Below are 23308 nucleotides of genomic sequence, written 5' to 3'. Positions count from 1 at the left end.
CGAGTAATTGGGGCCATACATCGGCAATAACACGACGAATGTTGGTATTGAAGTCGTTTATCTGCGAAGAAGTGTGACTTCACATATCCCCAGAGAAAATAAGCCATAGGCGTGGGATCACACGATTGTGGAGGCAAATTCACAGGTTCATAACGTGAAATTATGCGCTCATCGAATGTTTCCCGCAGTAAACTGAGAGTGTCGCGTGCTGGTGGTCAAACCATCTTGTTGAAACCATAGCTCTGCCACATCAATATCATTCAATTGAGGAATAAAAAGTTACGAAATACGTCGACTATAATATGGACGTTTGTATGGCGAAATGTCTGAATCATGATTTTCAAAATAAAGTTTTTGCACAATTTGCAAGCGTTGTTTTGAAGTAATTCTATGTTATTATGAAATGTCAAACATACGGATCACAAATGTACCGCCAACTATCAAATTAATTACCACTAGTAACAGTTACAGTTGCATATCTCTAAAAAAACACCGGTTATTTCTAAGAGGCTGCATATCTGCGTTCATCATGACCTACCTGGGGTCCAGCGGGGCTCTAAGGTGTTATAGGGATTGAATTAATTTTTCTTTTCAATAAAACACAGCGGTTTTATAGACGCCTTTTTTTATTCATAACAAGGCAGGTATTTGACTGCAATCGCACCTGATGTTAAGTGAGATGCAGTCTAGGATGTATAACTAGATTGTAAAACGAAAGGCAAATTAATTCAAAATCAGTCGTAACTTTTGGGACAATAATGTATTCACGTGGCCTGGGACGGATTTTACTATCAGGTACCATGATGTGATACCTTTTTGAAGACGTCATCAATAATATCGGAAAACACAACTACGCAACGCGTTTGGATGTGAGGGGTCTATGTACGAGTGCAAGATGCGCTAAAAGGGATGAAACATAATCTCTATTTACTTGAAAGGGATAGAAATAACTTCGATGGATCTGATACATAGAGAACGATAACTACCTATATACTGCTAGGTGCGCTTCCTCCTTTGCACTTGTTGCTATCCATATGTTTTATCTCACATACCAGGAGTATATCTTATGTGTGTTATTTATATACATACCATTTGGTAACTATTTCGCTATTGTAAATTTTAAATACATAGGGTTAAGGGTTAAATTAAATCAGTAGAATTTCGTGATTTTCCAGAAAGTTATGGGAAATTTCATCGCTATGCAGTGGGGCCCGTTGGTTTAAGGGATAGAGCGCCAGAATGTACTTGCTGGAGTTAGAGGTTCGAGTCCTCTACGGGACCCCCAGGCTGGAGTATGGTGGTTTGATACTCCTCCTTTTGACGTCGATTGTTTTTCTTATTCTATATTTAAAAATAAGATAAGATAAGATGAAAAAATCTTTATTTGACACTAAAACTAAAACTACAATAGGATTTTTATGTCAGAAAGGCCCCGCCCGCTCAGTATTAATGAGACACGCGTGACAAAACTTTTTTACTTGTTGACTTTGCACGTTACGTTTGCTCATCAATTACTTATGCATAATATTGTTCAGTCGTTTAGTGTCCCAAATAAATTAATAAGTAGAGCGATTTTTCAATTTCGACAATATAATTGAAAAAGTAAATACATTTTTCCACGCTTGTAACGTAAGTATGTTTGTTGGACCATGGTTAAACCATTGTTGGTTTAAAATTTTAAATATACCTGGTTAGCTTATTCTAATTCCATAATAAAACCGAATAATGTTTAAATAGTGTACCTTGTTGAAAGCTAAAAAAACGTCAACGCCACATTATGCTTAATATGGAAATATTTAATATTATTCTTATCTAGGAAAAGGCTTGGTAAAGATAAACGACACTCGTTATGTTAGGGTTGCCAGGTCCGAAAACCCAAAAGTCGGACTTAGTGCTTGATTTGGCCAGACATTTTTACCCTAAAAGCCGGACATCATTGAATTGAATTCGCGGAAAAAAAATTCTTATGTGCTAGCAAATGTTTTGTGGATTTTTGGTGTCCACGAGGCTAACACGTTACCACATAAGGCCCTGCAGTCACATAAAAAGCCTAACAAAAGCCGGACGGGAGAATGTTAGCCCGGACACATCCAAAAAGCCAAACATGTCCGACCAAAGCCGCAGTCCTAGACGCGTCTATTCGTCCGAGTACTAGTACGATATAAAAACATAAAATATCACTGTTAGAGTTTTATGTACATTTGTACATAAACAACTATTGAACTCATCATAGAGATATAGAGAGATGCCAAATAATGCGTCGAGTTCGAAATTCGGTGTCGCATTAGATATTCACACACACAAAGAAATCAAAATAGGTATGTGCTCATTATCCACTGCGGTATCAGTACTCCACGTTCGATTAATCTTTAGTACTACGCAAGCAATGTACATTATGCTGCTGTTTACATTATGACGTCGCTGCTGTCATCATTGCTTTCACGAGCAATGTGTTCTGTTTTTGGGCATATTGCTGCGACACCGGCCGGGAGATGTGACAAGGGGGCGCCCTTGTCACATCTCCCTTTAGTTTCTGTGATCTGTGGAAGTTACTTATAAAATATTTTTGGTTCCAGCAAATAAAGAAAAACTTGCAGTATGTTACCTAATATTATTTTTATGATCTATTTTTTATCCGTTTATCTGCCTGAGTATTATATCAGTTCTAGATCAAATCAAATCAAATCAAATCAAATCAAAAATATTTATTCAGTTTAGACCACAAGTGGCACTTATGAACGTCAATAGAAAATAATAAAAAAAGAAAAGGTAGCCCTTATGATTCCGTATCAACACGGTTCTTGCAAATAATGGCAGGCTGTGCTGAATCAGCCTAGACGTGTTGTCCCGGGCATGCCACCTAGCTTTTTTTTTGTCACGGAGCAAATGCTTTACGCACCATACCATCACCACTGCCGGGGGACAGGGTGGTGGGACTTGCTCCGTCCTGAAAAGGACGTTGTATACCCGCTAAAACCTCCGCGGCGTTCCGTCATCGCTCGAGTGGGGGTGTCGCGAGTATCACCACCTAGCTGGATAACCCCTGGTTAATCCTTTGCGTGAACTAATATGCAGCTTATATAGAGTTTTATGTCAAATAAATCGATTTAAACAAACAATTAATTTTTAAGGAAACTGCAAAATTGAAAGTTTTCAATTATTCTAGACATTTGAATTGTAAATTGTATCTATTTGGCGAGGAAAAACATGCCCTTCAACAATAAATGCCGCCTTCAGAATATTACCGAGTTTTCTCGTACGATGAAAAGAGACAAAACTGTTTTGAAGTTTTGCTTAAAAAGTGACGACAAGTGTCATGTAGCAGCTTATCTGAAAAATCATGTTTTTATAGTAAATTAAGCTTTTAATTTCAATAATTTTCTGTACTAAAATTACGAAACTCATACAGTAAAAAAAAATCGTTTGAAATGGAGTAAAGCTCAAATATTACACTGGTCAACACATGTTTTTTTTCCTTAAATTTTTTTTCTGTTATTGGGTATTTCTATTGCCCTGATTATGAAAAAAATACTGGGAGATCGCCAACAGCTTTACTTTTTAAAATATAGAGTTTTATTATTTTGACAAAAAATACGAAAAATTATACATTGTGCTAATAAAACTTCTATTGAACACTAGCAAATGATCTTTTATATGATTTCCTTGAATAGGCAAGTTTGAGTAGATATCGTTGCAAACTCCAGCAATGGTCTGCCATTCATATATGAACACCACGCCCCTGATAACCTTCTTCCATTGACAGAAAATTCCAATGAAAACTTTTATCCTGCTCCTCACTAAAATCATCCACATTTTGTGGAAATCGATGTTAATGCGAGTACATGAAGTGTATTTTTATGCCCATGTTGCACCCTAGCTCTTGCAAGTTGGATATCATGCTCTCAAAAATCTCTTTTTGCTTAGGAAATTACTTATAACCAAAAAAAATCATTTTAAGCTTAGGACTGGACTTCACTCATTGATTTCTTAAAATAACGATCATTCACCAGTTGCCTAATGTGAGTCCCATCAAAAATTACCAGCTTTTAAGTTTTCTGTGCTTATTCCTGAAAAATTGCGTGAAAGAAAATTAAAACATTCGTCACTTTTGTCAAGCGCCTTCACAAACTGTTTCAAGATGCCGAGCTTAATATAAAGTGGTGGAAGTACGGTGATACGGTCTTGGCTAACTAAAGGCACGTTTATAAAATTGTTTGTATCAACTTTAGCTGAAGAGCTAAAAGTTGTGTGTGCGGGAAGCCGACTTTTCAAATTTTTTGTAACCAATGCTATTGTTTGTTACGACTATTCCAGAGACACATGGAACGGGAATTTTGTGTAGCCCCCTTGTTGGCCTAAAAGATGTTACCTATTCTCAGAACACAAATGACCCATTTGTGGTCTTGATTACTTAATTTCAAATATTAAATTAAAGTATCGATGTTACGCAGTTTTCATCCAGTCCGGCAGAGGTTATCGATGTTTTTCAAATATTATATTTACCACAAACATAGCAGAAGCCATCTGGATTAAGCACACAACATCTTCATAACGAAGCAATATCGAAAACACCCACAAAATATTTTTTTTGTCCAATTAAATCAAAAATCTAAGTAAAAATATTAAATGAGGGTAGATAGCTATAACTTAAAAACAAAAGCTGTTAGAGAAAAACTGTTGCGATATTTAAAAAATATGCGTCAATTTGAGATAGAAACAGAAAAAAAATCACAGGAAACAAACAATTTTATTTTTTTTGTTGACCAGTGTTATTTTGTTGAAAAAGCAATCGATGCTGCCCTCTGTGCAATGGGACCGAATTCAATTACAACCACCCTAACGAAAGCAAGCATCCCCCGGGGCTCAGTGATAAGAGTTTGCAAAACTACTGATAACTGTTAGATGGCGCTGCATGCTAAAATAATTATATTAGATTTATTTATTAAATTGCATAATCCATTACTTTCCAACCCATCAATTTATTACATTACTCAATTTATTGTATCACTAAAAGCTTGTCGCGAGATTAAGATAGATCAAGTTACGTAATTAATGTTCTTTCTATACAAGTAAATTTCGCGACAATATAATCATATAACTTGAGTAATGTAATAAATTGATGGGTTTGAAAGAATGTACATTTAATTTTATTCTTATATTCGTTATAAGTATGTTAATAAGTAATTTTTAGGGTTCCGTAGTCCTGACAAGGAACCCTTATAGTTTCGTCGTCTATCTGTCCGTCCGAGGTTTTGCTTGGAAACTATTACACTAGAGAGCTGTAATTTTGTGGAGGTATGTACCTATACTAATCACGCCGACAAAGAGTAGAATTTTTTTTGTAAATATACTCAACATCAAATAAACCGCACCTTCCGCGACGCGAACTTTAACGATTTTCTTCTGACACAATCATGGTGCCCCAACAATATTGGTGTTATTTGAAAGCCCAATAAATATCCTTAAAGAAAAACACATTTAATTTCTTAATAAATGATTAACATATACCATAAATGTGACTTGAAAAAATACCTCACTTTGGGCCCACCTATGGGATCAAATAATGATCTCACGTGTCCTCTTTAACAGATGGATAGCGATTAATCCCAACTTAACAGTTTTATAGCCATAAAATTTGGCTCTAGCGTTACTACCTATTTTTTGAAGAAGTGACTCTGGATCCTTCTAAAGACACATTTTTGGGGTAAAAACCTTTCCTTTAATGAAATGAAGGTTAGAACTAGGCTTTCAAATGGTACCAATATTGGTGGGAAGTGGGGAAGCATACGTTTGAAAATGCTTGTCGCGGGAGGTGCGATTTATTTGATGTCGAGTGTATATATAATTTAGGGTAGCTCCCACATGTAAAGTGTGGATGATTTTTTTTTTCACTTTCTACCCCATCGTGTGGGGTATCGTTGGATAGGGCTTTTATAATGGCTTAGTGGTTTCTAAGACTATTTTTTTTGTTCGAGTAGGGTAGTAGTTCCCTCTCCTCTGAAATCTAAACTGTTAGTTTGAAAAATCTGGACAAATTCATAATGTGATTTATAGTGCTTTTTTATTAACTGTCCAGAAAAACTATAACGGTTAAGATCAGTTAGTTTAAGAGTAATAGTCGTTTAACGCATGTTCGTTCGTTTCAGCCAAATGACGTCCACTGCTGGACAAAGGCCTCCTCCAAGGTTTTCCACAATCTATTATAAAATTCCATAATAAAAATTTCTTAGAAGAAAATATGAAAAGTGACTTTAGATGAAGTAATTGCTTGCTTCAGAAATATATTGTAGTAGCGACGGACAACTACGGAACCCTACACTGCGCGTGGCATGACACGCACTTGGCCAATTATTATTTTTTATTTTTTCATGAAACTGCTACGGAGCTAGGTATTAACTTCAGTATAGACGAACTAGGAACTACTTTGACGGGACACAAATGCCCGCTGCAACATAAACATATTCTGATTTATGTACATATTCAGTGTATTCCCCTCCTTCTCTATCAAATACATCTATTTCACCTGTTAACAGATGCTGCGACGCTTTTCTCAATATCACAGTAATATAATCAGTACCGATCCGATTGCCGCACGGGATGTATCGCTTTCGAGCTCCGTCCTACCTCCTCCTGTATTCTCCTGCCCTGGTACTAAAATCGGGATTTCGTCGAAATTCACCGTATTTGAGCGAAATTGCGAAACCGATAGAGCAAATCAAAGAACTTGCGGGATAACATTGCATGATTTCTAAGTATTTATAAATAAAAGTACCCATTTACTTATGTCAAATGAATTGTATGACTGCATTACCCAGTTTTATGAAGAATTTAAGTGATTTTGACATAATTTTCATTCATAAATCGATTTATTTTCATGATAGGGTCACATCTGAGGATTTACGAAAACTTTACTTGATTTCTTAATATTTATGAATGAAACTAATGCGCCCCTTTTGTCCAATGCCTTAATAGTCCAAATAGATTCATAATATCAAAAAAATCTTGATTTTTTATCTGGTTTTCATTCACAAATCGACCAATTTACGGATAGTGCCCACGCTTTCTGCTATCGTAATAATGTAACCGTATAAAATTCTATGCTGAAACATGAGTAAACTTAATGACTAATAGAATAATTTGAAGTAGGTATTATTTTGATAACGTTATGTTACTTAACTATAATTTTGTGAATAGTTGCAGCAATTTTAACACAATTTTCAATCCCAAATCGATTTAATTTACAAGATATAGTGACATTTGGGGATTTATAAAAACTTTGCTTGATTTCTACGTTTTCATAAATGAAAGTAATAGTCCCCTTTTGTCCAATGTCTCATCTGTCGGTATAAGATCAAATTATTAAACAATCTGAAGGCTTTTGACCTAGTTTTCATTCATAAAATTGGCAAATTATCGGGAAGGTGCGCGCCGCTTTCTCCTATCCTCATAAATAGATGACGCTGAGTGCATACAAAATTCTCGAAACATGTTTTGATGCCTAATGGCATAATTTGAAGGACTATTTTTATAATGTTATTTGTATTAGATTCAATATTATTGTTAAACGTAGAACCTACGTATTATATGTCTTGCATCTTGTTTGTTTGTTGCTTATTATGTCACTGTCTGTCTAAATGACAATGAAAAGACTATCTTGGTCTAAATAATGAATTATTTATTTGCTTTATAGGTATTAATAAATAACGTTATAGGTATTAATAAATAAAAATGTCATAACAATAGTTACAGATTCAATAAATTACTTATATGTACATTATTATGTCATAGTAATTATTCATTACTTCACAAAACAATACAATGCAATCCAACAAAGTAACTTAAACTGAAATATTTGTGACTTAAAAAAAATATGAAGAAATAATGTTACATTGTAACTAAGTATACAAGCAATTAACACAATCCATCTAGCCCTATGTATGACTATCATTAATTCTACCATTTTCTTTGTTGACGATGATGTTTAAAACACTCATACAAAGTTTTATTTATCTCGTTTACTTTTCAATTTGTTTAACAGCTTTATTCTGAAATCTATTTTATACATTCTACATTGACTTAGCTTTAAGAAAATGTAATAAGTACCTTTATTTATAACTTTAACACTTTTAAATCTCGTTAGTTATAAAATCTTATCGATGATTTTAGACGTCAAATGTATGGGCTTATCTACTAGTAAAATAAAGAAAATGCCTCGATAACCGAGCATCCTAAGACTGTAATTGTAATTTAGGGATGTTGATGATGATAGTATTGGTGGATAAATGAATAAAAGTGAATAAATTATTTGCTTAGTTATTAAGTTTTGATACTGCATTACGGCATAATGAGAAATACTTATCCCAAATAACGGGAATTGACTAGAACAAAGAAGAAAGTGGAAGAGACTGCATAAATAATACGAGTATAATTAGCTTTTTATTTTTACCAGCCTGTCAGGAAACGTGTTGGGGCAAGTGCGGTAGGCGGGGTAGGTAACTTCGACAGCAAGTAACAGGATGCCATAAATTTAAAGAGCTCTTCAGTCTGGCCTAAACACACACACCTGTAAACTAAACCTGGAGTAGTGAATATCTATGTACGAGTATTGAGGGCGGAGCAGACGAAAGAGATGAAACATAACATCCCTTGTAGCTTGAAAAGGATGGCAGTCACTGCCAATAAAGTAGATACACACCTGCGAAATGTAGTAGATAGATAACAGTCTAGCGCAGGGTCTCTTCGTTTTATGTACTCCTGGTACACTCAACATTCAGCCACCTGTTGCTACATTCAGCGATCAATATTGATCTTCTGCGGGTCGCCCACGGCCACGTATACACAGGCACCCGAGGACCTCAATCTCTCTCTAAGAAGCCCGAGAGGCCGCATTTGCGTTTTCCCAAAAGCTACCGTCAAATTAATTTAGTCGTACGCTAGGTACATAACCCCTAGCGAAACAAGAACATATTGTGCATTATATTTGAAAATATTTTCGGAGAATTAGGTACTTGCACAAACAACAGTCATATTCATAGATATTTTTGCAAAATGCCCATCTACCGATGAAACATAAGAACTGAAGTGTACCGTGTTTTATTTAAATAAATAAAATTTAATTTGAATCTACAAACCTTAAATGCAGTTTCAGTAAAGCCACGTCATTTGTAATTTGAATACATGTCTAAAAGTTTCGCATCAGAAAAAAGTATGTTGTTAGTAAGTTCTTATTTATGTCAAACGCGATGAAAAACCATTACTTTGTTAGGTAAAAATATTATTATGACTAGCTGCTACGGCGTAGCACTCGTAGCAGTACACTGCTACGAATAAAATATATTATTAAGGGCTGATTTTTCAATCGTCGCATAACTTTTAATTGAAGAATAAAATTGACTTTTGACGTATTTTTCATACTGAAACTGTCAATGTGCTAAACTTATTCTTCAGTTAAAAGTTATCCGACGATTGAAAAATCAGCCCTAAGTATTTTATGGCTTTTTATAGAGCTTCGTCAGTCTGTTTTTAAACTATCTCAGTTTTATTTAGCAAATTGAAAATGTGAAAACAAAATGAATTCGTATAAAACTAAATTCCAGAAATTTATAGTGTTTTGAGTACAAAATACCAGGTCCAGGTAATTAATTATTATAATCAATAATGTATTACTAACGTAAGTATAACAATATAAAATAAACCTACATTATACTTTGGTAACTTAAGATTGGCATCATCGAAAAAACGTCTGTAAAATTGAATTTTAGTTACTTCATTTTGTCTGATTTAGCGTGCACCGTCTCACAAATTAGCCAATTCCTGAATAAAAACGTCATTGAAATCTTGCAGTTCTTTGTTATATTAATATTTATGGACAGACAAGACTTTAGACCAAAAGTCGAGGGTACTTTCATTTATAAATATGTGGTAATCTTAAAAATATTCATACACTATAAGATGTGCTTCTACCAAGTAAATCTGTTAATTTATGGATCAAAATTATGTCAAAATAGTTCAATATCCTTTTGAGAATAAACTTTTATACTCAGAGAAGCCAACAAACAAAAGATAGTTGGTACTTTTATTTATAAATAGTTAGAAAACTTGCAAAATTATGCACACGTTCTTTGATTTGCCTCTACTTGTTTCAACGGATCGCTTAAAATCGTCATAACATCGACGCGATCTGGTATTTAAGTACCAGGGCCCAATGATAAATGAGAGGTAGCGACGGAGCAAAAAAGAGATGCACCCCATACGGTGATCAGAAAGGAACTGTCTACATATTTATTTTTGATCGAGAAAATTGAAGCGATAGTTAAGGTGGGTGAAACAGAAAATAGGTCAGAGAGGGATACCTGTGTCACGTCACAACTTATTGGCGGGGTTTGTTTAAAGCTCATAGCAGACTTATCAACTCGGAAAAGGATCAACACCGTATGTATCGCCTTTCGCGAGCTGTCATCGCCATTCGCGCACTGTCAATTCCGAGGCGAGGCGTTTACATTACGGTGCGAATATACTTTTGCGCTTTTTATAATTAAAGAATTGAATAGTTGTATGTTCATTTGATCCTAATTATGTAGCGTTCCAAGAGTTATTAAAATTTTGTAAAAACACAATATGCTAACCTCTTAATTGCTGATATACCTAATGTCAATGAAATAAAGTCATTTTAACAAATAGGGAACGTGCGTGTGTATGTTTTTCGTGGGTAAGTTAAACCACTTATTGCTAGTACGAAACACAAATTCGTACACACGTATTTCAACAGAATTTGGAGGCAAAGGATATCTACACTCGACTGCAAAGGAAAAGGGCGGTTAGAAAATCTTCTGTATTGTCTTCAAAAGTAGAAAGTAGTTGTCTTAGAAACAAAACATACTGGAATAACTACGCAATTTTATTTATTTTACATTTATAAAAAATGCTTAAATTAATTTAGTCTCTATTTCAAAAAGCTAGGCCAGATACTTATGAAGATATTAAAGATTTTCTAACCGACCCTTTTTATTTAAAAGTGTTCATTTAACACTGCCATGGCATGGAGTATTCAACACTGGCAAACTGGTCTAAGGGAGCAGCCACACGGTGTGGTGCGGCGCCGCAACGCAAACATTTTGCCGCATCACTGTACACATGGTGGTATGCGACGCCGCAACGGCACCGTCTCGCTCAATCGAAGTGCGGGGTGTACCTGCGGTGCGGCGCCGGAACGCACCGTCTGGCATATCATTGATTATTATATGCAGGACGCCGCAGCGGCACCGTTCCGACGCCGCACCGCGACCGCACCGCACCGTGTGGCATCTCCCTAAAATAGGCGAAACGTAATAACCTCCATTTGCTGAAGATAATGGCAGGCAGTAAATATACAGTCACTAGGGGAACGTAGTACACATAAAACTGTGTCAAAAGCCCCATGTATCTTGATCTCCTCGTTTTTATGTATTTCTGGTGGGTACACGCAACAGGTTGTTCCAGGGAGCGAAACTGTTCCCCAATTGGCCACCTACAGCGGCACTCGAGGACCTCAGACCCCCCTATGAATGCCCAAGAGACCTCATCACGTGTTCAGCCAATGCTCTCTCTCTCTCTACCGTAACTACTGCAAAAAACGATTGTCAGGAACAAGATTGAGATTATCATGCACCACAAGTGTAAGTAGAAATTGCCAGTAAGTAGGTAATATTTTTTAAATTGAAGGTTGAGTTTCTTATTACCCAGTGTTTGGTGAAAGACTGTCAGTAGACCTGACTGAATAGGTCGGTAAAACAGAACTTCGGGCGGCATTTGTACCAGGCGCCCCGAAGAAACAAGGAGGCTTACTGAAAGCACGAGACGCGTTGCCATGGTTACCAATCCGTAAACAAGCCTCAAATACTACAGGGATCACGTGGGCCGAGTTGTAAAATCGATAGGACCAGTACCTCTAGTAGGAAAAACTTTCGAGTTCGTTTCGTTGCGTATTCAAAGTGTCATCGAAAAATTTTGTATGAAAAATTAAACAGCGCCCCCTAGGGCGGCTATAATATAGGGGGCGCTGTTTAATTTTTCATACAAAATTTTTCGATGACACTTTGAATACGCAACGAAACGAACTCGAAAGTTTTTCCTACTAGAGGTACTGAACGCTTCAGGAGTTGCGTCGAGCGGGACGCGTTGCTAATGGTTACCGGTACGCGGTGGTATTGTTGAGTTCGACAATTGTACACCTTCCAGGCTTTTTTAGCCAGCGGAATATTTGGAAATTAAATTGGAAATGACGGCCGATGGGGCAGCAAGGCTCTGGAATGGAGGCCGCGTACCGGAAAACGCAGCGTGGGACGTCCACCCACAAGGTGGACCGACGACCTGATAAAGGTAGCAGGAAGGCGCTGGATGCAGGCCGCTACCAACCGTGCGATGGAAACGTGGTGGAAGTCATTGGGGGAGGCCTATGTTCAGCAGTGGACGTCCTATGGCTGAAATGATGATGATGAAAAATGAAAAATGATGAAAAGTATCTTATAGTAATTTCTAAAATGACCTTGACAATACAAAATAATGAAAAATGAACATGTCAGACTGCTTAATTCATCTGAAGTTATTACTTATCCTGAAAACCATTTGGTACAATGTATTTTGCTCTTTTGGAGTGAAGGCCGCCGACGACATCATAAAGTTAGTAGGAAGGTGCTGGACGCAGGTCGTTACCAATCTGGCAACATGGAAATCATTGGGGGAGGCCTTTGTTCAGCAGTGAACGTCCTATGGCTGAGATGATGATGATGATTTTGCTCTTATGTTGATTTGTCTTTTTTCTTCACAAAAGTTACGCTAAGCTACTTTCTATATCGTGTGTCCCGTGTATTTTTCCAGACATACAGCACAAAATTGAGCGGGACATTCAATCGAGTACCAGGAGATCGTCGATCAAGAGGAGATGAGTTTGTGATGCGAAACACACTACTATGTTATCTGCCCGGAGTCTAGATGTCTATGTACTAGTGCTCAAAGTGTAGTAGTGTTGCCACTAAAAGAGACGGGACATAACACATTCTGTTGGTCAGAAAAGGATGGCTGTCGCGTGAATGAAGTAAATATACAGGGTGGAAACGATAAGTGATCTCACTCGATTATTTCTAAACTATACAAGATATCGAAAAACTGATTACTGATCCTGAAAGTGCTTCACGAGCTCTTTCAAACGATATCAGTAATAGGTTACAGAATTAACCGGATCTATCCGAAAATTAAATGTTTTCAGCCTCCATACTAAATGTATGCCACTATGCCAGCCACACAATATTAGAAGTGTTATTTTTTTTTAATTTAAATAACAAGCACTTAAAATTAACTCGTAAATTGCATTCTAATATAAAATTATTCATGGAAAACATTGGTTTTAGGCTTTACTTGCTATAATATTATCAAGACATGAGTGCCATGATTGTGGCAGTACTAAATGTATGGAAGCTGGAAACAATGAATTTTCGGATAGATCCAGTTTATTTTATAACTTATTATTGGTACCGTTGGATAGAACTCGTGAAGCACTTTCAGGATCAGTTACCAGTTTTTAGATATCTTGTATAGTTTTTAATATTATGTGGTTTTACTAAACGTATGGAGGCTGGAAACTTTGAATTTTCAGATAGATCCAGTTTATTTTGTAACTTTATTATTGGTACCGTTGGATAGAGCTCGTGAAGCACTTTTAGGATCAGCAATCAGTTTTTGGATATCTTGTATAGTTTAGAAATAATCGAGTGAGATCACTTATCGTTTCCACCCTGTATAGACGAAGTAAAAGTACATATTTAACAGCACAACAACCGGTGGTTTCAACCTCTTCAGTTTAATGTATTCCTGGTAGATTCACGCAACAGGTGGCTTCAGCGATCAATACTGCTGTCCAGTTTGGCCGCCCACGGCTACGCATATGAGCAAGCGGGATGCGCAAAGAAAGCTCAGTCACTTTTTGGATGCCTTGCAACTCGCATCTATGCTTTGTTCGAAACAAAAGCTTCTTGCTAGTAGGTCGTAGTATAGTAGTCGCTACGACGCGACGTAGCTTTCGTAGCATGCCTTTTTGCTGGGGTGCCCCTTTTAGCCGTTGCCCGAGTATTTGGACCGGCATGTTTGCTACGAGCCGTAGTCTACGAGTTTCAGACTTAATAACCAATTTTACATTTGTGAATTAGTTTTGATTGCTACCGGAATATTTCAGAACAAACATGTTTAATTTAAAAATAAAACACACTCCTAATAATGCACTAAAAAGTAGAAGAATAATTACGTTATTTATTTTATCAGGACAAATTAATACATATTGATACTTGTGGGCTCGGTGCCGGTAGTTGTACCTATTAAAGAGCTTTTTTTTACAGTTTTAAGGAGTCCCTTAGTAAAAAAGCGACAGAAAATGTGATCAATCAGCTTTGTGTAATTTAAAAAATTTATGTTCTTGAGTTTTCAGTTTTATTCAGTTTTTCCACACAGAATGCCATTTTGGATACGAATGTTTATACTAATGTATTAAATTTAATAAGTATTACATATTTGATTTGATTTGAGTAACAATATAATAGCTGCCTCCCACTAGGTGGACCGTGGATCTGGTGAAGGTCGCGGGTGGTGCCTGGATGCGAGCGGCGCAGGATCGGTCTTTGTGGAAATCCTTGGGGGAGGCCTTTGTCCAGCAGTGAATAATATCTTTCAGCTGAAACGAACGAACGAATGAACAATATAATTGGTTTAATAAAGTGATTTTTAAGATAAGCAGCTACATGATATAAGTCGTCACTCAAACCGCTAACCAACTTTAAAACAGTTTCTGTCTCATTCATTTAATCGTGTGAGAAAACTTAGTAATCATTAATTATTCTGAAGGCGGGAGTTTTTGTTAAAGGGCATGTTTTTTTCGCTTGATAGATACAATTTCTAGAATAAATAAAAACAATTTATCTTACAGGTTTATAAAGTAATTGTTTGTTTTAATCGAAATCTTGACATATAAATTCACATTAGTTCACGTGAAGGAATAACCAGGGGTGCCACCTAGCTGGATGCTCCAATTCCAGAACAAACACGTTTAGGCTGGCTGGCTGGTTCAGCCTGCCATAATTAGCAAGAACCGTGTTGATACGGAATCTAGAACTGATATAGTACTAATAGGGGGCTCTGACAGATAAACGGATAAAAAACAGATATTAAAAATAATGTAAGGCAACCTATTTCAAGTTTTTCTTTATTTCGCTAGAGTTACGAGTAGCTCAATACTGGAACATAATTAACATATTTTTATAGGTAACTTCAATAGTTATTAATCAAGATAGAATAAAAATGCAAACAAAAACTTTGTACGCGTGGATCCCGTTTCTTAAAATCTTTTCTCAGCGGATGCCTACGTCATAACATCTACCTGCAAGCCAAATTTCAGCCCGATCCGTCCAGTGGTTTGGGCTGTGCGTTGATAGATCACTATGTCAGTCAGTCAGTCAGTCACTTTGAGTCGGCTTTTTCCTAGCGAAGAATACTTCAATATTTTTCTAATATGCATAATATGGCGTTGACTTTTTTTAGCTTGCAAACAAGGTTTGTAAACAATGACATAAAGTTTAAAAAAAACAACGAAAAAAATACTAAATTCGCGCATAACAAAAGACGTTTATACAGCACATGGTGTTGTTTGTGCAATATAAACGTACAGGACCCGGCTGGTTTCGATCCAGCTACCTCTTGCGTACAAAGCAAGCGCTCTCCCAACTGAGCTACGGCTCCGTTCATATAAACGACGAAATTCATCATAACATTCAGGATTGGCACAATTTTAATTTGGTGATAAATTCGAAAAAGTCTCAAAATACGCGTACCTATTTACAAGAGCTAGGCTGTAAGGTGCCAAAAGAATTATTCGAGATACTCAAACATAAAAAAAATTAAGGCTGAAATAGTGAAAAAAATAATTTTTGATTTTGACTCTCGATATTTCGGAAACGAAGAATGATATAAAAATGAGAAAAACTCCTCTGAACAATTTCGAACAGCTTAAATTTGTGCCAAAAACAATGACGATCGGGTTAAGTGCTTGCCCTGTAGCCTAACCTTTTTGAAAAAAGTCAAACTTCTATAGCCTCATTCATAAAATTAAATGCAATTCGTTTGTTATGTCAAGGATTCATGTTAATCTAAAAATAAAATAATTATCATTCAACGTTGTAGTTTCATTTTGTAACTTTTTCCTTACCCCAAGTTTCTCGTCGCTCATGCAGCGTCATTTTTTTTTTGGAATTCCGTAGATTCATTTCCAATATGCTCAATGATCGGTACGAGATCGGTGATTGTTGTTTTTTTATTCTTTGATATGCCTACCATTAATTATATTACACATAAAATACTTTAATAATTCATGAGAACTTTATTTGATATTTTTTTCTTTTTTCCACGTTCACTTCCATTTGGTTATTTAAACAACTGTGGAAATCATTTTGAATGCAACGGAATCTAAAATCGATGCCTTTTAGGCTGTAGGCCGTGCCAAAGAAATATACATACATACACTCGAAAAACATAACCCTCCTTCTGGCGCAGTCGGGTAAAAACGTAAATACACCGCGTGCTAACTCAAAGACAACGCCATCTAGCGAAATATGCTTGTGTTACCAGTGAGTTCACCACAAAAACTCGAACAGCGGCGGGGTTTGAGCGTTCCTCGAGTACGCAAATCCGAAACCTTCACCGCCTGGCTAATATTGTCACTTTTAATTTTAACATCATCATCAAATCAGTTTATACCTAATCTCTTCGTAGCATTTCATTAAATTAGGAATATAATTGTTAAGTACTACTTATTCACAAAAAGTGAGTAACCATATTAGTACATTTTTAATTTTATTCATTAGACTGCCAAGTTCATAAAGTATAAAATATGCTTCTGGCTCCGACTCTAAAAATATCAATCAGTCATGCTTATCTTAGTACCTAAGATTGACTATTCATTTTTGACGATTGAATACACTATAGTGACAGACGTAGACGTACCTACATCTTTAGACTATTATCGCTCGCTCGGGGCTCACGTTGGCCTACTTATTTGTTTCTACTATGACATGAGGGTACTGAGCGAGACAACTGTATTGCATTAATTGCTTTCTATCGACCTCCTGTTTCATGTATACCTCAAGCTTTCGCCGAAACTTTTGTGGCGCAAGTACACTATGCGTTAAGTTGATCGAGACGTAATAGTGTGAACACGCATCTCGCTTACTTTCACCTTCCCCCACCCGTGCGTCGCCCATACTTCGGTGTGCGGGCTCGCGCTTCGTATAGATGACCTAAACTGAACTGTTCCACCAAACTCATTGACAGGGGGGTGCCACTATCGTTCAGCTATACAGTTTCCAACATGGAAAAAATCGGAACCAGCGATCCGGTATTGACGGTGGCGTCCCGCTGTCAATGTCACGGATAGGACAGTTCAGTATATTGGGTCTATATCAGTCATTTTCCGCATAGTGTACTTGCAGCATTGCATAAAGCTTTCAAATGTGCTTTTGGTATCTGATTCCCATCATAACAATATGCTGTACAGCATACATAAACCATCAAATCAAACTTATTTGCTCTGAGAACTGAAACAAACACTTACGCCCGTATTCACAAACGATGCTTGCTTAAGTGAAGCAGCAAATCGAAAGCATAGCGTTGAATAGAGCTCTGTGATTGGTTCATGTGACACCCTGTGCATCCACGCGCACTTATATACCACTGATAGACATAAAGATAGGCCAGGCCGATCAGTAAAAATATTATTTTGTTAATGTCAAAAATCGTAAATATACATTCTGAATAAAAATACCCAAAAGAGCTTTTTGCGGTTACGGGGCAGCTGTCAAAACTTTTGCAGCGGTCACTCTAACCTCAAATAATATTTTCAGGTACCAGGGCACCATATTATTTCAGGAGCACAATGTTTTACGTGATAGTGGATGCAGCTCATTAAAAACTTTCTATCTCATCTGCTATTTCAGTTGCGTGCGCACATCGAGTGTTTACTTGCAAGTTATTTTGCGAACAATCATCGGTAACCAAGGGCAACGCGTCCTAGCTAGCCACGCCTATATGGCTTCAGTCAACCTCTTCATATCTATGATCTCCTAGTGCGATCGAAGTAGCAACATGGGATGTTGCCGTCTTGCATGGACCATCCAGTTAAAAAGTATTTTCTTGAGACATTCTTAAATTGAAATAGTATTTAGATCGATCGATTGTTCAAACTACATCATCATTTTATATCCAGTAACAAACATCATAAAACTGTCCAGACATGTTCTGTTTTAGAGTTTTGAACATATCAAATGTTCCCAAAGATACCCCATTGCCGTCTTAGCAAACACGCGGATTCAATCAAATAGTGTTCTTGGGTAGTTGTCAAAGTCGTTGCAGCGGTCATTATAACCTCAAAATATATTTTCAGGCACCAGGGCACTATTATATTCCAGGAGTTCAATGTTTCCCGTGAAAGTGGATGCAGCTGACACAAATTTTCCGTCTCATCTGCCATTTCCGTCGCGACCATGTCTCGATGCACTAGAGCTTTTGTACTTGAATGCTATACATTGGGAAACAACTCTCTTGTAACCAAGGCAACGCTTCTGCTAAATGTGAGATGTTTTCTGCTACAGGTAACCAAGGGCAACGCGTCCTACGTCCAGCCACGTGCTTGGTAGTCCTTCGATCTCCTCTTTTCTATGATCTCCGCGTTTGTTCAATGTAACTTGTGTATTATAATATACTCGTATATTCGTTTATATTGCTCAATGTCAAATTAATATTATATTGGAAGTAAATAAGAAAAAACATATTCAAATTGATAAAGTGTGGGAACCTAAAGGTACATAATACGTTAAAATATGGTCATCTTCATTCAAACACGTTAATCAATCGTTCTTGAGCAGCTGTCAAAATCTCCGCGGGGGTGCATTCCTACCCCAATACTAGTTTCGGGTACCAGGACATCATGATTTCGAGGAGTTAAGCTTTCAAGTGAAGTGGGGTGCATCCACCTTGGATGCAGCTCACATAAATTATCTGTTTCATCTGCCATTTCAGTCGCGTCCATAAATAGCACCTTTCTTCATATTGCATGGTATAAACAACTATCGGGTATCCATGGCAACGCGTCCAGACCAGACACGCCCACTTCGTGTTTGTTCCATCTCCTCATGTTTATGATTCCCAAGTCTGCTGAACAGAACGTTGCCTTCTAGTTCCCGTTTCCGTTCCCATTCCCGTTCCCGTTCCGTTCCATCTAGTTCCGAAGCATTCTACCACTCAAATAGTTTTAGTGCCTTTTTCTGTGATGCGGATATCTGCACATGTGTGGATCTGTTCCGGATTCGGGCTGCCCGCATTTCATAATTTTATACAATGACATGTTTTTCTTATTAGGTGGGAACGCGGGATACACGCGTGATTACATGTACGCCACATATTAGAGAGACCCACAATTGGGTAATTTGTAATGTCTCCAATTCATTTGCGTTTCATCTCTAGTCCACACTCCATTTTGATTCCACCTGATGTGCAATTCGGTATCACGGTAAAGACGAAACAAGCGGACGGATGCAAACGGATTTAAACATTTTCCATTAAAAGTCCGAACACCTTATTTTTTCACTAAATACAGCAAATGTTCGTGAAGCGTTTGAATTGCGTTTAAGAAAAAGTAACTTTGTTTCAGCTTTTACACAAAGATGCAGTTGCGCTTTGCTTTCGTTTGAACTAGCTGTCAAAGCGACATCGCGACACCGCGATTCGAATTTGTGCAAACAGCTGATTTTCGTTCGTCGTCCAGTAGCGTTGTAGTTGAAAATATTTAGCGCAATCGGGGCACAGATCCGCAAAGTGGAGAACAAAATAATTATAACCATTCAATCTTGGGTGCTCCATTCTTAAGTTTTGGTAACAGTTTGCAAATGGTGTCTTTTGAACCTCCGTTTAACCATCTATTGATATAAAAATAATGAAATTATTGTACCTTGATGCATTTTTTATGGCTATGCTATACATATAAATGACGAACTAAAGAATTACCGTAACCAGGAATCAAAGGTTAACTAAGTCAAACTCGATGCGATTCCGCCGTTTTGTTTAGGAGTTCCTATGGCCCCTTCCAGTCCCACCATCAGACCAGCTCGATGGTACGATAATATTGTATTGTCATCTAATCTACATATAATTGCCAACTTTCATGATGATACAAGAATTAGAAGTGCGTGTAATTCAGCGTGTTAAAAATCAGAAGGTCACTCGACTAAAAGCGTCGCGTTGTCATGGTTACGTGTAACCCAGAACTGCATGCACTTCGCTCTGATGCACCGTGCACTTAATGTCTTCGACATACGGACCTTATTCGATTGATTCACGTGCTTGCTAAGGGCAGAGTTAAAACTACCGTGTTTTACAGTCTAATTTTTTAGAAATCAGCAGAAATGTCATCAAAAATGGCCAACTGACATAAAAATATTTTTAGTCTGTGAACTAGTGATGCGACAAAACCTCTCGTTAATCGCGAAGTGAAAATATTGTAGTACTTGCGTATCATCGCCGGGTGATCGTCAAAATACTAACCTAAAAATATGCAACAAAGTCGCAACATTGAATGTGAACTGATTATGAAATTTTAGAGAACAGGAAACAAACTGTATGCACAGATGTAATCAAAAAACACACTGGACAGTAAAACAATCAATGATATCCGTAAAGTTATTAAACTTCAAATATTTGCAAAAAGTTCTGTTTGACAGTGTTGCTACTAGTGACATCTCGCTCGCTCAGTTCTTTGTTGCTCTATTCCGCTAGGGAGGTAATTTAAGATGCTATCAATTAAAAGAAGATTTTTATTTTCTTTTATTTTGTTTACTTATATAGGAAAATAAGCAATGGAACAAATACGTAAGCATAATTGCATAAAAAAGTAAAATAATTTCGTTTAAATAAAACCGACTAAAAATTAAACTGACTCCGAAAAACTATACACTAAAAGTAGAAAAATAATTATAATTACGTTATCTCCAATATTGTCGAAGTTATCGCTGAAAAACTAAACAAAGTATCGTATACTTTTTATTTAAAATTAATCAGTAATCGGAATAAGTGAATACTTAAAGTAATATCGATTAAATTTACAGATTATTGTCTATGACTCACAGGTTACAGCACTGATGTGTCAGAGACAAGTCATAGACAATATGGAGATAACACATGATTTTAAACGTCAAGTCAATTTGACAAGTCTCACAAATTTTCATCGTCCACGTATTTTGCTAAAATAATTTGTTTCAAAGATTGATTTCAAACTTGTATAAACGTGAAAATAAAGTTGTTTTCATGGGCTTGTTAAATAATGTGTATGATATTATGAACACGTAAGTGATTATGGTGTAATTGTGTATGAAAGTGTTTGTTTACATCTCTGCTGGATTCTAAAAAATCAAGGTATACGAGTATTGGTTTTAAGGTTAGACCAGACCAACGCGTGCAGCCGGCGTGCACGATGACGATGGCGATGGCGACCAGACAGCGTGTATGAATTTGTAGCGATGTGTTCACATCAACGCGTCCTGTCATTGGTCGCGGCGATCTATGCAGCGTCTGCACGCAGCGATCAGCGATCATCGCGACATATTTTGTCACTGTGACGTTTCTGTTTTTTAAAATCGATGTAATAAATAGTAAGTAGGATCTGTTAAAAAGTTTTTACACAATTAAAAATGAATTATTCATAACATACCACTAGTCTGTCCTACTTGAATAATAAAAAAGGTTTTAGAATAAAGTATCAATGTCAGAATTTATTTTTATGTAATAAACAAATTTATTCTAGTTTTCTCGAGAACCTGCTTCTTCAACTTCATAAATAAAATTGGGATATTATCTGCAGAACAAAATAATTGAGAATGTACGTACATGTCTGCAGCTTTCTCAAAGGCCATTCTAAGTATGCCATAAATAAAAACCTAATTAAAGTCATCAAACGTCTCAGTCATTAATTTAGTGCCACTAGAAACACCTAGTTGATCAAAACTGATGTCTTTTTTGTATTTTTGGGTTATTATTAAAGACAAAAAAGATATTTGGACTATTATGTACTCTGTGGTTTGGGTGCATAATGTAATTTCCTTTGCCTTAAAAAAAGTAAATGTCAAGATGACTGTTGCACCAAAAATGAAAATGAAAATTGATTTTGATAGATGTTGTAATGAGTTAAGTGTAGTTTTGTGTGATTTAACGATAACAACGACAATGGTAAAAGGTAATGGGGCAATTTTTTTCCCTCAAGGAAAAAGATGAATTGGTTATAATCTTACTTGCCCACAAGGATAATGAACCCTGAACGAACGTGCACCGTAGGCACTCTACACCGACGGCACATTGGACTGAACACATTGAATTGTGTACATTATGTAAATCTTGTATATAGCAATAGCATAACAGTAATAAACCAGATATCAACCGTCCGCGTTGTGTTTCATTTCCCCCACTGAGGCCAAGAAAGCCTTAGTGCAGTCCTCCTTCTTATCAAACCTTTCTTTAAATCTAATTAAAAGGTATTGTTAGGGCTCTAGGGACTATAGCTTGGTTATGAGTAAACAATACCTACTACCTATACCGCATGTAATCCTGTCTCATTATATAATATATGGCCGCCTGAATAAACTAGAGTGAAAAAGTGTTTCCACTGTCTCAATTGCATCAAAAGCTCCAAACAAATCATTTAATTCAGTTTCAATTTTGCCGAATAGGCGTGATTGACAATATGCGTGACAGTTGTGGTGACAGTGACAACCTGCACGCGCAGTGATCGCCATCGCGGTCGCGGCAGTTTGAAACAACTTTTGCACGCGCAGTGGTCGCCATCGCCATCGCCATCGCTGCACGCGTTGGTTTGTCCGAACCTTAACTTAAGTTCTTAGGGGGAAATTGTAACTAGCGATTGGCCGCGATTCGTACGCGTGGACCCCGTTTTACCCCCTTAGGGGCGAAGCCTCGAGTTTTTTTTAGGGTTTTCCCGGAAATTATTCGACCTTTTCTCGCCGTACCATAACCTTGAATTAAACCATCCTTGGATTTCAACCAACATTAAAAAAAAATTGGCCCAGGCGTTGTTCAGATGCGCTTACCAACACATTTTGCAATTCATTTTTATATTATACAATATAGATAACTATTTAAAAAAAAAAGCAAAAAGGAGGCGTAACCACTTGTACGCCTCCTGCAGGGCCCGCGGAGGATTCGAATCTCCTATCTCCAACACATACATGTCGGC

The 23308-nt window shown here is 36.9% G+C and overlaps 1 protein-coding gene and 1 non-coding gene across 2 annotated transcripts in view; both read right to left on the bottom strand.

The window, feature by feature from the left end:
• The window catches only part of LOC135087175 (forkhead box protein F1-like), a 284057-nt gene that overhangs the window by 131062 nt on the left and 129687 nt on the right, over window positions 1-23308 (bottom strand). The gene's annotated exons all lie outside the window — the stretch shown is intronic.
• Trnat-ugu (transfer RNA threonine (anticodon UGU)) lies at window positions 15687-15759 on the bottom strand. Its single transcript has one exon. It is a non-coding gene; the product is annotated as a tRNA-Thr (tRNA).

The sequence above is a fragment of the Ostrinia nubilalis genome, chromosome Z (genome assembly GCF_963855985.1).
Source record: "Ostrinia nubilalis chromosome Z, ilOstNubi1.1, whole genome shotgun sequence".
Lineage (NCBI taxonomy): Eukaryota > Metazoa > Arthropoda > Insecta > Lepidoptera > Crambidae > Ostrinia > Ostrinia nubilalis.
This window is presented reverse-complemented; position numbering and strand designations above follow the sequence as displayed.